Below are 17,335 nucleotides of genomic sequence, written 5' to 3'. Positions count from 1 at the left end.
TAGGCCCTTTGCAGTGGCAAATACTTTTATATTGGCGTCATCAGTATCTACCTAATCACCAATGTTTTAATTTTTGTTGGTGTTTCTTTGAAAATAAATACGCATATATTTTAGTTGTGTATCTTTTAGGTGCTAAAATAATTGCTGTTTGAAAAGCCAATGAGCCTTTTAATCTTTCTTTTAAAACTCATAAGAAAATGTAAAAATTTCCATGCTGTAATTATAGTTTATCAACTCTCATTACTTTAAAAGGGGGTTGGGGGTGGGAGCGGTTGGTTATGTTTTCACGGAAGGATTTTTGCAAGACTTTTTATTCCATAAAGTTTTTATTGGATCTCCAGAATCAGGAAATAATGAAAGCAGGATTTTTTTTTTTTTTTCTTTAGCATAAGGTATCCCAAATACCCTCTTTGTTTTCAGAAGTTGTTCCAGATCTGAAAATGGGCTTTTATAACTTGGCTGTCTTCATATAGCTCTGAACATACAGCATTTTGCTTTTGATTTAGGAGCAGTGTTTTTTCTCATGAGATAAAACTAGCACAAGCAGTTTTTCATTATTAAAAGAATGTGAATTATATTGGTGACTTTAGTAAAAGAGTGCTCTAAGAATAAACTAACAAAAACAAAACCAAACACAAAAACCCCGAACCAGCTACACATGCCCCCCACCTCCCCAAACAATCTCATCTGTCTTTTCGTTGAAAATAAACCAGAAAGTTTATACGAAGTAATAGGAAAAGTTTCCTCAGGTAGACTTAGTTTTTAGGTCCTCCATCGTTTGATCTTCCTTGAAGTCGTGCTTAGCTAATATGAGGCTGAAATAGTGGAAGAACCCCAAAATTGCAAGAAAGTTTATCAGACCAATTTTGTCTTAAAATGATTTTAGAAAGATACAGCAAGTAGATATACAAGTAAAAATGCAAAATCAAAACAGACTGTATTTTTCTGAGTCCTGTCTATGTTTTTTTATTTTAGAAAAATTATCTTTTTCCAAATATTTATTAATTCTGTATTGTACAAAATCATATTGTTGACAAAGGTAGTATATACTTCAAAGATAAAAAGTTCTAATTAAACACAGGTTTAAAAATGTGTGCTAAGTTGATTTTTCATTTTCTTCATAAATCATTTAAATATTACTGTACATTGAGAGCAAAACATTAAAAACAGAATAATTTAAAATGTAATTCCCAGTTAAATTTATTTTATTTTGTTGTATGTGAATGGAGGATTGATATTATTTTAGTTATCTTTCCAAAAAGGCTACTTAGAATATAATAAATTTTGTCAAAAGTTTTCTGAAGTTCAGAATCTTTCATTAACTTATAAGGTCTTTTAACTTTACAAAGATTTTTTCTTTTTAATTAACTGATATTTTCCCTGTGTTGCATGATAGACAAAATGAATTTTATCCAAACATTTTTTAAAAGTCTCCTTACTCCTCTTACAAAGAATGAGGTAGGAGTAGAGGGGAACCTTTGGTAGAAAAAGAATTGATAGCTATTATAAGTCGGACTAAAGAACGGATATGTTTTCTGCATTTGAATGAAAGCTTGATTTGAAACTAATAAAGCAGTTATTGTTTGAAGTGCATTTCTGAACATGTACAGAAGGAATTATACTCACCTAAAACTGTTCTCTACTTGAGCTGAATAAATAATCCTTGAATAGTTATGTAACGTCATTCGATTTTTCAATATTTGTCAAGAAGCTTGGTTAAAATTTCGTTTTTGCTACATTCGATATAGCATCTCTTTATTTCTCTGTTTGCATATAACATGGCAAACAAAAACAACCAAGGTAGAACACCTCTGATTCTTTTCCGTTTTAAATTTTCCTTGGAACTCAAACCTTTTTGAGACTGTCCTGAAACTGGGATGCTACAGACAAATACATTTTATGATTAGTTGAAAATTGTATATATGTAAATCGTACATAGATTCTATTTTTTTTAGAGCCAGAATGTAATATAAAATACATATTATACCCAACTTAAATGGAATATAATTAGAATTTTTTTTAATTATCCAGAATGTAAAATATTGATTTTAATATGCCTTGTGTATTATAATACCATGAACTCAACCATAAGACTTATTAAGGAATTCTATTTTGGACTTAACGATAGAGATTATTAAAGAATTTTTTATGAGCTTAAGAGTTTGTTTTGTAATACTTTGTAATAAATTAAACCTAGAATATAAAATGTTTTCTCATTTTAAATGTGAACAACTAGAACTTATTAAGTTTTTTGTTTTATAGTCAATTGGAGTAAATTATACTTTCTATTAAAAGCTTCTTTTTTAAGTATAAGCATATTTGGTATTTTAGGACATAATTTATCTTTAGGAAGCTCTTTTTATCTCTGTATTCTGGCCTCGGCCACAATATGAAATCTCCAAAATTGAGATGCCGTATCTTGAGAAGGCATGATCCATGTATGAGAATATTCAATCTACCACCACAAGCAATGAAACAATCAAATCACTTTGTTGCTTGAATTGTTATACCAAATACAAGCTAAGCTTTTGAAAAAGATCACCTTGAATACCAACACTTTCTTATCACTGGTAGTTTTCCACTGGGAGATGTGCAACCCATGGAAATTGCTACCGTCTATTCCTGTGTTTATTCCCCAACAGCTTGGGAAGAGATGGCAAAAATTCAAGCCTTTTTGGAGACACAGGCTCTTTGAAATCTGTTCCCCACTGTTGACTTGAAGGTGGAATCCCATCCGATCATCCTATAAGTGCAGATGCATATGCCTACCCACAAACTTAACACCTCCTCTGGCTTGGCTTTTCTCCAGCATCAGACTTCACTCTGAGACTACTTTCTTACTGACTTAGAACTTCTGAAGGGTGACCCTAAAGCTCTTCAAACTATAGTATGGACATCTACAGATAGGCCTTTAGTTCTTACCTTGAGTTTCTGTGTTGGAATTAGTATTTAAGCACAAGCAACAAAGGCAACACATTTTTGGAAGAAGGACTATTTGATATTATTTTATAAAATATTTAAGTAATTTTTTGTCATTTGTTATTTTATAGAGCTTTTAAGTAGCCTTTATGGTATTTCTTTAAACTATTTGTGACTTAATATTTAGTTTGCGTTCTTTGTTACGTGGCAGGGATGGGCACCATAATCTTTGCGGAGTGAATGTGCTCTACAACTCAGATAGCACCCAAGGACATGGCATTGCAATTTTGGCTGAGAAGCGCTAAGCACTTCATTTTTCTAGGGATACACATTTGCCTTGTTTATGATAGAGTCAGAAGTTATATATTTATATTCACTTCTTCTTCTTCTTCTTCTTTTTTTTTTTTTTTAACAAGTTAATCCCTCCTGAGCAATAGAACTAAAAATGTCCTCTCTTGGCTATAGCAAGCAACTCTTGTGGACCAAATGAGGGTAAACCATTAATTTTGGGACTTAGACATTGATCTCTTTTTACCTTTAATAATTAAAAACTCCACTGCTACTTTTAGGAAATGTGTGATTGATTGGATTGTAATCTTTGGAAATTAGCTTTGACTTGCTTTATTATTTTGTGTGTCTACATTCTTTGGACTATGATCTTTAAGATTTCCCAATCTCAATCACTTGCCTAATGCTAGAATGGGTAAAATCCAAGGAAAACATAGCAATCTAGAATTCAGATTTTTGCTTCTAAGTCAATTCCAAACTAATGTCTTATTTTGGAGTTCAGGAAAGCTGTAGTTTTGTGGGGAATTCTATGCTGGTAATATGACAAAGACATGTTAAATCCTAGGGCAGTTTTTGCAAATTTTATGATATAAACTTTTGGGGCCTTTCTAGTATCATTAAGCAGAACTTTTCTTACCTGGAATAACATGGACTTAACATGCTTCTTTCCTTTTTGTAGGTTTTATAGGTGCTTGTGCTATTTTGTGTGTTGACTTATGCGTGTAGTGTGGCAACACCTCTGGGAACCAGTAGGATTATATATTGGGTGTACCTCAAGTAAGCCACCTTAGATCCTCTCTGGAGCAAGGATGACACTAAATAAATAATTGAGTAAATCAAAGAAGGATTATCTATTAACGATAGCTATGTGCTTATCTTGCACTTAAGAAATTCTTTAAGTCGCTGGCTGGGTGCGGTGGCTCACGCCTGTAATCCTAGCACTTTGGGAGGCCGAGGTGAGTGGATCCTGAGGTCAGGAGATCAACACCATCCTGGCTAACACAGTAAAACCCCGTCTCTACTAAAAATACAAAAAAAAAATAGCCAGGCGTGGTGGCGGGCACCTGTAGTCTCAGCTGCTGGGGAGTCTGAGGCAGGAGAATGGCATGAACCCGGGAGGTGGAGCTTGCAGTTAGCCGAGATCACGCCCCTGCACTCCAGCCTGGACGACAGAGCAAGACTCCATCTCAAAAAAAAAAGAAATTCTTTAAGTCATAAAAATTTTGAGATAGCTCTCTCTCCAATGTTATTTTATAGATACTGAAATCAAAGCCAACAGAAGGTTGTCATAAAACTAATAGAAACGAACCAAGTAATTATTAGGAAAACTAGTTCAAAATCTGCAGTATTCATTGTCATCTGTTCATCTGTTGAGATCACTAGAGCTGGTATTTGCTTGAGTTTTCAAATCTTAGAATTTAGGACACACTTAGTACTTTTTAATCTGTACATAAAGGCAGATAAATTCACATAGGTCCTTGAGGACCTCATACCACATTTTATCTTGGAATATGGTGTTCAAAGTCAAAGAAAAGAGAAATTTACTCTGGCTTTTTCAGTCATCATTCACTTTTTTTTTTTTTTTTTTGAGATGGAGTCTCACTCTGTCGCCCAGGCTGGAGTGCAGTGGTGCGATCTCGGCTCACTGCAACCTCTGCCTCCTGGGTTCAAGCGATTCTCCTGCCTCAGTCTCCTGAGTAGCTGGGATTACAGGCGCCTGCCACCGTGCCTGGCTAATTTTTTCTATTTTTAGTAGAGATGGGGTTTCACCATGTTGGCCAGGCTGGTCTTGAACTCCTGACCTCATGATCCACCCACCTCAGCCTCCCAAAGTGCTGGGATTACAGGCATGAGCCACCACACCCGGCCTCATTCACTTCTTAATAAATTCATGTCTATTCCTTCTCATGTCCTCATTTATTGTGTCCGTTAGGATCAAGATGTTTTTAATGAGGAAAAATGCACTATTTCATGATACTTAAAAGGTGATTTTAAACTTTGGCACTAGACAATGTGCATTCGACTATAAATAGACTCTCTTTTCATAAAAATATTTGGAGAAAGATGCTGAAAGGACTGGTTAATGGCAGATAAGACCTGACATCGTAGGTAAAGCCTTTAAGTAGTTTGAGAATGAGGTCTGTATGGGTCATTGCTAAAATCAAAGGCCTTTTTTTTTTTTTAAATGTATTTTGTTTTAAAACATTTTTCTTCTTTATCCTCTAACTTGTTTAGAGACATCACATTCAATAAAGTTCTTAAATGTTCAAATTTAGAATAGGATTCAGAGTAAAGGAAGAGAGGATGAGGGAAGTGTTTCTTTCACAAATTAGTCTTAAAAAGCCAGAAGAACGCATAGCCCTCAGCTACATAATTTTACAGGGTACATTATGGGAACTTGTATACAGCCCACTCCTGAAAGGTTGATCTGCATAGCAGTTGGCACCATGCCCAGCCTCCACAGTGCTTCTAGACTGATTATTTGTAATACTTAATATGAAAGAGGAAAAAAAAGGCGACAATTTAGGAATATCTTATAAGGTCCTGAGAGAAGGAGATTTTTCCATGTCTCCCCAGTCACCTACTCTATCAGATAACAAATAATATTAATTGCTTAATGATTGCTGAGTTAACAATTAAATACTACATTTGAGTCAACTCATCATTAGAAGCAGAGACAGCCATTTGCCCTTGTGTAAAATACACACCATTTTATACCAAGAACCATAAACAATTCAGAAAGAGCTGTCTAAAGGTAGATTTTTCAGCCAACAGATATTTACTGAGCACCTATTGTATGCATCACACTCGGCTAGATACTGGAGAAGATAAAAATGTGAGTTACACATGAACCTTGCTTTTCCCAAATGTTTTTGTTCATAAAATATACAAAATAAAATATATATAATTATAATATATGAAATATATATTACATATGTATTTATATTTAAGATAAAGACTAAATATTAATGTTACAACGCAGGTGTTGTAGGAGTTCAAAGTTGTGAAATACCGTTTCCCACCATTGTAGGTGGCATGGTGCAGTGAAAAGAGCATGAACTTTGGAATTAAAATTGTCCCTTGAAGGATTGTAAGGGTCATCAGGAGAATGAGCAAGTCAGCCAACCGCTCTGTGCAGTCAATTATGTTCATGCCAGTTGTGAGGATCCCACAGGGGAGCACACCTGACAGATAGCAGGTGCTTGATAAAAGTGAAGGGTTTCTTCATTCTACTTTCTCTTCCAGCTAGTTTGATCAAGAAGGCTTCCTGCAGAAAGTATCATTTGATATGGAATCAAATAGAAATGTGTTAAATTGTAATCCCAGCACTTTGGGAAGCTGAGGCAGGTGGATCACAAGGTCAGGAGTTTGAGACCAGCCTGGCCAACATAGTGAAACCCTGTCTCTACTAAAAATACAAAAATTAGCTGGGTATGGTGGCATTTGCCTGTAGTCCCAGCTACTTGGGAGGCTGAGGCAGGAGAATCGCTTGAACCCGGGAGGCGGAGGTTGCAGTGGGCCGAGACCATGTCATTGTACTCCAGCCTGGGTGACAGAGTGAGACTCCATCTCAAAAAAAAAAAAAAAAATTTTTGAATTTTTATACTGCTCTTCTCTAAAGGCTTAAGATGACATACCCGAGTTACAGAAAATGCATAAGAATAGAATGTTAGAGATTTTATAAAGGAGGCAAAAGAAACAGATGCTTTCAAGTCTCATGGTGAAATAGAATTGTAATTTTTAGAAAGCAAATGTTGTTGTAAGCCTATTGGCATAAAAGGAAAGGTGGAGTGACTTTTATTACATAAATCTCAGTATTGACATGAGAAAGGGTACAAATGTATCTTTAGAGATTACTTTTTTCCTGCCAAGAATTTATCTTGTAGAAGCTTGTATTAACATTGTATAAATTTTTTTTTCCTCCTTTCCATGGTGTTTCTACTTTATGAAGCCATCAACTTTCTGTGTCTATTGAAACTTCTGTCTGTCCTTTACTTTTCCTAGCCCTCTTATTCTGATTTCACTGATTCCTACCTACCAACTTATTTTAAAACATACATCTTTTGTTCCTCATTCGGACAAACCCCTTTAACCAAGTGTCTCATCTCTCTCTTCTTCTTCGTAACATGACATGAAGGATGTCAAAGTCTCATCTTCATTTCCCCTGAAATTCCATCTTGATTTCTCCTCAGCTTCTGTCCCCACTGAAATATTCTCATTAAATCCATGACCAGTGGTTTCTTTCCGTTCTGTTCTTGCTTCCATATTCCTATTTATTTGATTTAGTTGGCCATGCTCTGTTTAAAACTTTGCCCGTGCCTCTGAAAACAGGACCTCTCCTGGTAATCCAGGAACCTTCCTGTGTTTAAAAATTGCATATGGTAATTTCTTCTGTCTTCTTAATCAGATTTTTGTGTTTAATTCTCTGTGTTTTCAGTACCTTGCGATTTTTAAAGTATATTTACTTTTTCTCCTAGATGTATACCTTTGAAATAGCTCTCTCTCCTAATGATTTAGACCTATGTGCCCAACTACTTTTCGGACATGTTTCCCTAGATGTTTCATGGTTAACTCAAATTTAACATTTCCAAAATTAAATTTATTTTATTTTCCCAGACTTGGGTTTTTTGTTTTCTTTGTTTTTGCTTTTTCCCTTTTTAAGATATCCTGGAGTCACCAGAATCCTCTCCAGACACCCTTGGTTAGAGTTGCTCATGATTTCTTTCCCAGGAACCCTTTTTCTTCCTTATCCTCCACATATTCATTCATATTCTACTTTGAAAGGTCTCTTGAATTTACTTTCACCTCTCAGTTACCATTACCCTTATTTGACCTCTGAACACCATTTCTTGCCTGAAATTGAGGAAAAACCTCTAAAAAATGTGACTGCTGGCCAGGCGCAGTGGCTCACGCCTGTAATCCCAGCACTTTGGGAGGCCGAGGCGGGCGGATCACGAGGTCAGGAGATCGAGACCATCTTGGCTAACACGGTGAAACCCCGTCTCTACTAAAAATACAAAAAATTAGCCAGGCACGGTGGCAGGCGCCTGTAGTCCCAGCTACTCGGGAGGCTGAGGCAGGAGAATGGCGTGAACCCGGGAGGCGGAGCTTGCAGTGAGCTGAGATTGCACCACTGCACTCCAGCCTGGGCAACAGAGCGAGACTCCGTCTCAAAAAAAAAAAAAAAAAAAAAAAAAATGACTGCCTACTGGGCAAGAGATGTGTGCGCACAGGTTTATATTTAAAGGAGCAATCATAGTGGAGTCAGAGATGTCTACCCCCTTCCCAGGGAATTTAAGATGCATGGAACAGTTTGGATATAAAGGATGAACGAGAGGTTGTAGGGTGGATATAGTCCTAGCCGAGGAAAGAGCATTTCACATGGAAGAAGGGAAAAGGAAGGGAACTTGGTGTCTGATGTTGAGTAGCATTTAAAGCCATGACATAGAATATAGGTTCATAAGTAGTGAGTCATCAGGGGTTTTTCAGCAAGTCAGATTTGTGTTTCATGACTTGTGTTAATATACAGGTCAGAGAAAGAAAGAATGGGGAGAAGAGTCAATTTCAACACAGTACTCTCCTTTCACACAATGCTGTCAGAGAAAGGACTCGTTCATGGGCTATGCGCTACAGTTAGTTCAAACTTTCCTTAACTTTACAATGGTATTTTAAGGTCTCGTGTTATCTGAAATGGTGTCATAAGGTAACATAGAATCCAAATAAAATTTTAATAGATTGATATAGGCACTTATTTAATACTGTACCTAGCTCCAGAAAATGTCCAAGAGGGCTTGCACATAAATAGGTTGTAATTTGCTAAATTTTAAAGGTTATTGCTATAACCTATATTTTTCTTAGTTGAATGTCTAGGTCCCCTTAAGGGAGGGTCAGAATCCTCATGTGAAAAGAGGTCTGAGTCATAAATTCCTCTAGGTGAGGTTGTGATGGTACCTGCTGCTCTGGGCAGTATTGTGGTGATTGCTTTTACCCAAGTATCTCATGTAACTCCCCCCCTCACCGAGTTGGGGTCTTGCCCTGTTGCCCAGGCTGGAGTGCAGTGGCATAGTCATGGCTCATTGCAGCCTGCCTCCTGGGTTCAAACAATCTTCCCACCTCAAGCCTCTCAAGTAGCTGGGACAACAGGCATGTGCCACCATGCCCAGCTAAGTTTTAATTATTTTGTAGAGACAGAGCCTTGCTATGTTGCCTAGGCTGGTCCCCAGCTCCTGGGCTGAAGTGATCCTCCCACCTCAGCCTCCCAAAGTGTTGGGATTATAGGCATGAGCCACCATGCCTGGCCTCATGTTCCTTTTACAGTGACCTCCTGCATCTAAAGTTTCCTCTCAATTTAAATTCTTGCCCTCTGCATATTTACAAGATCTGTTTTTGCCACATACAGCTACAATTTAATGATGCAAAGCATTTTATTTCTCACAGATGGAAAGCTGGGATTGTTTTATATCACAAATATAGTGGACTTGCTCTAGGCTTGTTAAAATCACTGAACTTTGCAGAAGTTAAGCTCGCTGGACTAAACTGTCCAGGCACTAAGGCAACTCCCACTTGTATATTTAAGCACAATGTTTAAAAAGAGAGTACAATTCTATAGTAATATATTGCAAACAGAATAAAATATTAAGTAGATATGTATCTAATTACCCGAGTTTTAATCTTTTTCTACCTTATAGGATTAAAGGATGTGATTTAAAGATGTTAGACAAATCTCCTACTAAAGTCTCAGTTTTTCTTTCCTTCTCTGTGACTATGAAAGCGTATCTAGGTAACGAATAATTTAAGCAAGTACTTTTGTGTGTTAATTTGACTGTTGTTTGTTTGTTTGAGACGGAGTCTTGCTCTGTTGCCCAGGTTGGAGTGCAGTGACATGATCTCAGCTCACTGCAACTTTTGCCTCCCAGGTTCAAGCAATTCTCCTGCCTCAACCTCCTGAGTAGCTGGGACTACAGGCATGGGCCATGTCTGGCTAATTTTTGTATTTTTAGGAGAGATGGGGTTTTGCCATGTTGGCCAGGCTGGTCTTGAACTCCTGACCTCATGTGATCCGCCCACCCTGGCCTCCTCAAGTGCTGGGATTACAGGCATGAACCACCACACCCAGCTGACTCTTATTAGCTTTTGCTTGATAATGTCATTGATCATAGAAGAATTTAAGAAACAATGGTCAGGTTTTGGTTTTCAAAGTTGTTACAAATCTTTTTGGGGTCTTTTGACTTACATTCTGCTCTTTAGGGACCTTCACATCTTTCATTTTATTTTATATGATAAAACTAGGACCAAACTCCTGTTTTTGCTGAGATATTTTAATTCCTGATTCCACTAGACATATCTTCCCCTTGCGCAGTGCTCTATACCTTGCACATATCTGTGTTCCTGTAGTATTCAGCAGGAAGAAGACAGGAAAACCACTTGACTTTCAGATTTGATCTTATTAAAATCATCACTTCCACTTGTTAATGTCATGAAACAAACAGTGACATGATGAATGGTAAGATGCTGGCTGCATTGTGTATTTTGCAGTAATGTTTTCAATGCAATGGAGGATTTTTCATTTTAAAATTTGGTATTTTGGACTGCTATCATTTTCTGAATTGAAGTACTTTCTAAGCAGAGCAGTATTTTCTAAATAAGTAAGAGAGAACTAGAAGATGATCATGTCTGTTGGGACATGGTAAAGTATTCTGCTATTTTATGCTTACCATGTCCAAATTGATACCCAGAAATAGCCCCCATGAATACTGTTACCTTATATAATGTTGATAGGTGAAGAAGGGAGTACCTGTGAGCTTTTGGGAGAAAGAATGTAGAAAGAACAGAGGAATGAATACAAAGGTTCAGGCCGCTGATGAGAGGGGCAAAATGTTTTAAAAAGAAGATAATTGATGCTGAATCTTAATAACTCTTTAAAAACATTTACACTTTGCCTCTTTAACTAGCTCACCTAGATCATTTTAATCATTTGCTAATCTCTGTAGCGATGTTTTGCCTCATGTCTTAATCCCTCTGATATATCCATTACAGGTCTGTGGTGATGTGCAAATCTGATTATTTCATTCACCTCCTTGTATGCTTCCAAGGTCTCCACTCTAGCCTAAGCCTAGCTCGTTAGCATGACATACAATATGACCCTTCATGATTTGTCCGTTGCACACATGGACCATGCCTTTAGCGTTAGCCATGTGCTGCTTCTTTGTGTCTTTGCTCGTGTTGTTTCTCTGCCTAGAATGCTTGTACTCCCTTGTCACCTCCTCAGTGAGACTTCTTCAGAGCCTCTCTGCAGTGCTGTTTTACAATACTAGCATTTAGTGTACTATTTTATCTCTATTTTCACATCTACTCCCCTTAATGAATTCTGAGCCCCTTTGGGTGAGTATTGCATTCTTCTTTTTTGTATACCTATCATCCAAGGCAATGCCTACCTATAGACAATGTCCAGGATTTATGAAGCAGAGGCTTAGACCAATAATAGGCTAAATAAATAACCTGTTCTTGGAGCATGTGGGATCATTCCCATACTCAGAACCTGACCTAGGCCTAGAAAAAGCAGGTACTTCTGCAGAGATACTTACAGTGATCCTCTTATGCCCTGTAGGTAGACCACATCCTAGACATGATTATTTGGAAGATTTTTCTGAACTCCTCATCTTATGTAGCATACTGATGATGCATTTTGTAGAGCGATATCTGACTGAGAATTGTAGCACTCCGATATAATTGCTGATTCAGAATACTAATCTCAGGTGGACAGAGTTTCTTTTCTCCCAGTTTGACAAATTGTAGAGAAGTCCTGGTTGCTGCTTTTGTGCTTTTGTTTGCTAGGGAATATGCTACAGTGTTCTTAGAGTTCACTTGACCATGAATGAGGAACCTGGTAAGATAACTTTCTAGAAGCTGCAAAAAAATACCTAATTATTATAATTCATACCTTCAAAAATGTTCCTGATTGCACTGAATGTTTCTGATTCACTTGTGATTCTTTTTGTGCTGTGGAAATAGCACTTTTTGAAAATTTGGAAACCACTCTTTATAGGTCACTTGCTAACTTTATTGAGGTATAATAGCATACAGTAAGTTACATATATATAGTGTACAGTTAGATGAGTTTTGACATATGTGTTTGTTTGTTTTGTTTTGTTGAGACAGCATCTCACTCTGTTGCCCAGTCTGGAGTGCAGTGGTGTGATCTTGGCTCACTGCAACCCCTGCCTCCCAGGTTCAAGCAATTCTCGTGCCTCGGCCTCCTGAGCAGCTGGCACTACAGGCGCGTACCACCATGCTAGGTATTTTTAGTAGACACAGGGTTTCGCCATGTTGCCCAGGCTGGTCTCAAACTCCTGGACTCAAGTGATCCACCTGCCTCGGCCTCGTAGAGTGCTGGGATTACAGGCATGAGCCACCACACCCAGCCAGTTTTGACGTGTGCATATACTTAGGAAATCAGTACCACACTCAAGGATGATGACGTTTCCTCTAATCCCAAAGGTTTCCTCTGACTGCTTTGGAAGTCATTCTTTCCTCTACCCTCATCTTCAGATGACTTATTGATCTGTTTTCTGTCTCTTCCTATTAGTTTACATTACTGAATATGTTAAAAAGGGGAAAAAAAGCCACACACACACACACAACAATATGCCCTTGGTGAGAAAATATGGAGGAACAAGGGAAATGGGATATGATCAAGAACCACAAGGACATATCTTTGAAAATAAAGAACTAGAAAAAAATTCCAGAGAAAACAATTTGTTTCAGAAGACTTATATGAAAAGTGAACCTACAAAAGAATAGCTTCAATAAATACAGTATTCTGTGAGATGAGGAAGAATATCAAGAAAAACTAAATTGCTTTCACAGCGTTAAAATTGCGTCGGAGGAGTAAGAAACAGCACTGATACTGTGGAAATAAGCATTGATATAGACGACAACCCCAAGATACTTATTCCAGAAGCAGAGGAAACACAGAGGTTAAGATGATGAGAAAAGGCTTGATGATGGGAGAATAGAAAATTCAAGGTTTATTTAGGTGTTCATTGTGGAGAAATCAGAGAATGTAGGATCAAAGACAAATGGAGAAAAATTTGATGAGCTAAAAATTATCTATGTGGATCAAAAGGACTAATGCTATTCCAGCTACATAATGAGAGGCTTGTATCTAAATATATCCTGTTGAAATTTTTACATTTCATGGATGAAGAAAAGTTTGAAATGTCCTGGATGAAAAACAAGTTACTTCTCTATTTCCTTTTATCGACATTAAATAACAGGAGACAGTGGGAGAATACTTGAAATTGTGATGAAAAAAACATTTTTTTTCACTCAAGGAGTTTCACCTTCAGTCAAAGGCAATGGAAATATATTCTTTATTACTCATGGTATCAAAAAATAGAGTTCTTCATTTTAGTTGTAAAAATTTTACTTGAAAACCTATTCTGACTGGCAATGTGATGACTCAATAAAAAATTAAGAACAGGAAAGTATAACCATAAATATATGAATACAAATATAGATATAGACTAATCATGAGAATAGTAACAATTAAGGTGAGAATTATGACCAAGTAATTGTTATAAATAAGATGGCAGACAGAAATGTCAATGTAAAAGATTGTTCTTGAATATATGTAAACCAGAATATGGTAACAATCTGGGTCCAAAATTTTAGACTACATTTTAAAATTTTAGTGAAATACACATAACATTAAATTTGTCATCTTAACCATTTTTAAGTGTACAATACAGTAGTGTGAAATATATTCACGTTGTTGTGCAACCAACCTCCAGAAACTTTTCATCTTGCAAAACTGAAACTCAATGCCTGTTAAACAACAGCTCCCCATTCCCTACTCTCCCCAGCCCCTGGCAACCACCATGTGACTTTGTTTCTATGAGTTTGACTACCCTAGATATTTCATGTAAGTGGAGTTATACAGTATTTGTCTTTCTGTGACTGGCTTTTTTCCAGATTACATTTGTAAGGGCTGCAAAGAGGAGGAGGCTGGGGAGGTTGGGAAAATAGGAATGACAGACTAGTGTTCCCCTTTTAGAATAATATATTGTTGAATTTTGCTGAAGAGTCTGTATTGTTTGCTTTGTCTATTTGTGCTTAGATTTATTATTAGGTAAGCCTGCCTCTTGGTGTCAAGTACGTTTTCAGCATCTTGATATGGTCATATGACTTTTTTCTCTATGTAATGATAGCTTTTCTCATAGTGAGCTGCACTCATTCATGGAATAAACCCTAATGACAATAGTGTATTGTTCTTTTGATAATATTGCAATATTTAATTTGATATTTTATTTAGGCATCTTGAAGTCACATTTACTTGTGTTCTTGGTCTTTCATTGGTTGGTTCATTGTTTTGTTTCGAAGAGAGAGGCTACAAATTTAGGTATTCAAGTTTTGCTGGCCTCAGAGAGGCTCATAAGAAAGCGTTCTTCCTAAGGAAGCTTGTCTTATTTCCTAAGGCCTGGGAGAGTGTAAATAACATTGGAACCTAAAGACTAGATAAAGGATACATAAAATCCAGCTGTGCACTCACCTGGACCTGGTGCTGTTTTCAAAGGTAGTTCTTTACTCACATTTCTAGTATGTTCTAGGATTGTCAAATTTTTAAGTACACATATGAATCACCTGCAGATCTCATTAAGCTGTGGATTATGATTCTGAGGGTCTGGGGTAGAGCCTATTCTTCTTCACTTCTAATAAGCTCCCCAGTTATGCCAGTGCTAGTGGCTCTGGAACCACGTTCTGAATGTGGTGTCATAGTGATTCTCAAACTTTGCTGCACATTTGAATCACTTGGGGGAACTTTTAAAAGGGTTCTCATGTCCAGATCTCACCCCATATCAATTAAATCAGAATAGCTGGGGTTGGAAGCCAAACATAAACTGCTTTCAAGAATCCCAGATGGTTCCAGTGTTCAGCAAATTTGGCAACCACTTCACTAGGGTAATAGGTCCACTCAGGTTTTCCACTTCTTTGCTCAGTTTTGGTTACTTTTATTTTACTAATAATTGCCCATTTAAGTTTTCAAAGTTGTAGTCAATAAGTTGTATGTATTATTCTCTCATAATTCTTTTAATGTATTTGATTTCCTTGGTTATGTTTCCTTTTTATATTTGTATGTCATGCACCACATCATGATAGGTCAGTTGAAGACAGATTACATATGACAGTGGTCCCATAAGATTATGATATTTTTATGGTACCTTTGCTATGTTCAGATATGTTTAGATACACACATAGTTACCATTGTCTTAAAATTGCCTATGGTATCAGTACAGTAGTAGGCTATACAGGTTTGTAGCCTAAGAGCTATATGCAATTTCATGCATATAGCCTAGGTGTGCAGTAGGTTATACCATCTAGGTTTGTGTAAGTACACTCTGTGATGTTCATACAACCATGAAATTGCCTATTAACACATTTCTCAGATTGTGTCCCTGCCATTAAGCCATTCATGACTATACTTGTATATTTTTACTCTCTCTTTTTCCCTTAATCAGGCTTGGAAGTAGTTTTTCTGTCCTGTTGGTCTTTTTAGAGAATCATTTGTTTTATTTATTATTTTAAATATTTCTTTTTTCTATTCTGTTAATTTCAGCTTTTATGTTTAATTTCATCTTTTTAATTGTTGGGGTGGTTGTGATGCTGTTCTTTCCTTTATGGTAAGTAATGGGTTCCTTTCTTTCTTCTTTTTCTTTTCATTGCTTTTTAGATAGTTTATAATTTCCCTTTTGATTTTTCTCTTTGGTTCATGGTTTATTTTCTTAATTTCTAGGTAGTTGAGATAATTCAGTCATTTTTTATTATTTACTTTTATTTGCCAAAGATGAGACAGTATGGCCTTAAAAGTCTGTACTTTTAGGGATTTGTTAAAGTTGCCTCTTTGGTCAAGAACATGATCGATTTTTTTAGAAGTTCCATGAACATATCAGTAAAATATAATTTGTATTTGAATGATACGAAGTTAGTCTTTGTCTAATAGTCATATTCAATTCTGAAAAAGATACATTAATAGTAAAAATTCTCACTGTGACTTTATTTTTTATAAAGTTTCTTGTATTTTAATAGATTGTATTCATAATATTTTTTGGTGTGTGTGGGGTTTATGATTTATCTTCTTTGTTAATTGTGCCTTTTATCCATTTATAATTATCTTTATTGTAATTCAGCTTAAGTTTTCTCTTAACCGTTGCTAACTGATACTGCTTCCTTTTTGTTTGAATTTGCCTGATTTCTCTTTGCCTACCCATTTATTTACAACTTTTTGTTCTTGTTATTGTCATTTTGTGTTAGGTGTGTTTCTTGAAAACAGTTGGATTTTGTATTTTTCAATTGACCTAAACTCCCTTTATGGGAAAATTCAGTCCATATACATTTATTCTAGTGATTTATGTATTTTATTTTATCTCTTCTATTTTACTTCATATTATTATATATTTTTACATCCTATTTTCTTATTTTTGCTGCCTTGATTGCATTCTTATTTATTGTGTTTTCTTTTCTCTTTGCTAATTTGGAAGTTCTACTTTTTCTTTTCCTGCTCTTCAAATGTCTGCTTTACTATTACTTGAAAACAATATGCAATTTTTGCATCTACTCATAGGTAGTATGATTATTACCTATATTTTAGGGAAGAGAAATGTGAGGTGTAGAAGAGTCAGACAGCTTGCCTTAGGTTTACATAGTAAATGGCAATAGTCTTGCCCCAGGGCTGCCTTTTTAGCTAGTATGCTTTAACGCCGTTGGAGAGAGGCATACCTTCCACATCCATTAAAAAGATAAGAGGGCATACATTTAATATTATTATGCCATAAAAATAAACATAGCCCACTTAGTAAACTATAAAATATCGGTGCTAATAAATTTATAAATCTGAAAAATTGAATTTTTTTGGAAAATATATAATAAAATTATCTCAACATTAGAAAGCAAAAGTAGAATAGTATTCACGATTCAGAGTTATCTAAGAGTCTTCTCTGCAACAGATTCAAGGAAGATGATATTACATCTTCCTTGAAATTGTAAAATGTTTGTAAAACATTTGTAAAATATTGTAAAATGTTTGTAAAATGTTTGAAATTGTAAAATGTTTGTAAAATTTTCCAAACAT

The 17,335-nt window shown here is 36.1% G+C and overlaps 1 protein-coding gene across 12 annotated transcripts in view; it reads left to right on the top strand.

Annotated features, from left to right (window-relative positions):
- The window catches only part of NFIB (nuclear factor I B), a 234,496-nt gene that overhangs the window by 136,466 nt on the left and 80,695 nt on the right, over window positions 1-17,335 (top strand). The window lies entirely within an intron of this gene.

Source organism: Nomascus leucogenys, chromosome 1a, assembly GCF_006542625.1.
Source record: "Nomascus leucogenys isolate Asia chromosome 1a, Asia_NLE_v1, whole genome shotgun sequence".
Taxonomy (NCBI): domain Eukaryota; kingdom Metazoa; phylum Chordata; class Mammalia; order Primates; family Hylobatidae; genus Nomascus; species Nomascus leucogenys.
The sequence above is the reverse complement of the archived record's forward strand: the minus strand, read 5'-3'. Positions and strand labels throughout refer to the sequence as shown.